This window comes from Littorina saxatilis, linkage group LG12 (genome assembly GCF_037325665.1).
Source record: "Littorina saxatilis isolate snail1 linkage group LG12, US_GU_Lsax_2.0, whole genome shotgun sequence".
Taxonomy (NCBI): Eukaryota; Metazoa; Mollusca; class Gastropoda; order Littorinimorpha; family Littorinidae; genus Littorina; species Littorina saxatilis.
The window spans coordinates 46205339-46208051 of NC_090256.1; positions in this window are offsets into that span (position 1 = coordinate 46205339).

The window sequence follows — 2713 nt, forward strand, 5'->3', positions numbered from 1 at the left end:
ATCGGAAAACGTCTATTGTCTGTACTACATTTGAAGTTTCCACTTGCTGTCCCTTCTCAGAGAAGGCTGACTCACAGTCAGATCTCCGATTCAGCCACGAAGACGCCCTTTTGAAGTTAAATTTAAAGGATAAGATAAGGGTAAGGGTACGATTTCACATAATATAGTCCTGTGAGGTAACTCTCATGAACATTCGGGCTGCTTCCTCACTGGGGAAAGCGGGCTGCCATGGTAAGAAACAAGACTGATAGGACAAAAATAAGTAGAAAGAGGATACGGAAGAGGAGGAAAAGCAGGAAGAGAAAGTGAAGGAGGGGTGGGGGGGATAAAGAGGTGATAGTAGAAGACAAGAAAATATCTCGTCTTATATTGACAAGGAATTGAACAGCATGCAACCGGCCGTGTCAGCTTGCAGGATAAACAACCTCAGCAAAGATATTCCCGGCTACGCTGGAATATATTTACCTTTCACCTCGATCATCCAGCGCAATGTTCCTTTTCTTAAAATATATTCAACGCACCGTAGCGTGTATATCAATTTGTATCACGATAGAGAACCTAACCAAATCGCAGTTGGCATGTTTTGGCGAACAATCTGGTGTGTTCACGCTGCTTGTTTTGTTTGTTCTGCTGAAGTTGTTTGCATGCTTGTATTGGCTTAATTGGACCTCCTGTGAGGCACCTCACCTCAGACGTAGTAACGTCGGCGTTCCGAGCCCTGCACACACTCATATAAACCTCTCCGCTGGAAGTGCTTGGAGTCGTAATATATGTTGCTGAGGTCAAAAAGGTTTATAAATTGCGCTCGTAAAAGTGTCGCATTTATGTCTACTACGTTCATAGAAAGTATAGCGGTATAGGAGGTGGAAGGGGAGGAGGAGAAAGAAGATGAAGAGAGATCAGAATGATCTGATAAGATAAGATAAGATAAGATACAAAGAAAAAGGGCACATCGGAATGCCAAGAAATCCGCGATGTAGGAAAATGCTATCGATTAATACATGAGACATATTATGCATCATTAACAGCCATGGGCTTCCCTCCGCAGTAATATTGACCCATCGCTTACTGCAGAGTGTTGACCCTAACTGGACAGCTGCGTGTTTGCCCCTCGCGCCCACTGGACTGGGCAATTAGCCACGACGGACGAATACCATTCACCACGCCTTGGCAGGGTGGAAAGGGTGTTGGTCAAAAACTGGTGAATTCTTTGGAATCAGGTATGAAAACTCCGACAGTGATGTTACGAGGATTAATTTTCTCTTTGTGAAATTTGCCGAATTTGCCATTCACAATTGTCGGCAACATTTCGGAAGAGTGATGCAGTTCTTGGTGCCACCTTTTCCCCAATTTGCAAAATGACCAAATGACGGCAACGGTTTCTGCAATTTGAAAGACGTTTTGGTGTTGTATTACTTTCCTGATTTCGTGAAGGCTTCTTGGTGCAACTTATGTCCGCCGTGCTAAAGCTTGGTATTATTTGGGCGAAGTAGACTTTGCGAAGCATACTTAAAGATTGTCGCTGCACGAAGTTTTGGCACTGAATTTTCGGTAAAAAAAAATGAAATAAAAGACTTTGCGATTTCTTCGCGAAGTCAACTTCACGCTCAATTAAGAAAAGCCTTAACGCTAAAAAAAAGAATGCGCATTTTACCAGTTACGTTGTGATTCAAAGGTTGAAAATACCTCTTGCGTCTTAAGTCTTGTTTCTTTACTGTCATACATTTTCACCAGAATTAACTCTTAAAACTAAAAAAAAAATTAGCTTGTGAATGTTAAATCCTTATTCCAACATAGATGCCGAATCTAACAAAATAACAGAATGATTTGAAACACCTCTTGTTGGTAAAATGCCCCTTTCAAAAATACGTCAAGAAGATTGAAAATTCGATTTGGGGGAATAATCATTTGTGGTTGTGTGTCTTTTTCGTCAAGATTAAGTTAATACATGTTGAAGCAATTAGATGTTACATCTTTAAGAAGAGACTGTATGTTTTATAAATTGCTTCATCTTTGAAACTGACAAAAAAATAAAACAAAAATCTTTCAAACATGAAAGTAATTTCTCAGTACATGTGGGAAAGTAATGTTTTCCTACTCTAAAACAAAGAAATATATCAATTATCATTCTGTCAAGTAATTAACCACATTTAATTCGTGGTTTGTTTATGTTTTATTTTTGTACGTCAGCAGTGGATCCGGTTTTGGATTTCAGGGATGATTAATTTCTTGTGCAAATGTATCAAAGTCAGTTCAAGCAAAATCGGCTGGTGTAACCTTCGACACCTCCTGACTCATCAACTGAATTTTCAGAAAAATAAAATAAAATACTTCGCTATGTATTTGTCAATATATAGTCAACTTCAGGATCAATTAAGGAAGGCATTACGCATATAAAGAATAAGTACCTTACCAGCTACGATATGATTCACACGTTTGAAACACCTCTTGTGTACTACATCTTGTTTCTTTACTGTCATACAGCAGTGGATCCGTTTGGGATGTTGGTGCAAATGTATCAAATGCAGTTAAATGCAAAATCAGCTGGTACAATCTTCGGCACCTCCTCACTCAACAGCTAATAAATTGTCCTTTTGCAAAAATTCTCAGGACGCAAAAAAATTGTAAGATCAAGCATCTTAGTTACTAATCTCAATCTGCGGCGTATACCTAATGTAGCTTACAGGCACATTAAGCCTCCCGTAAACCATCA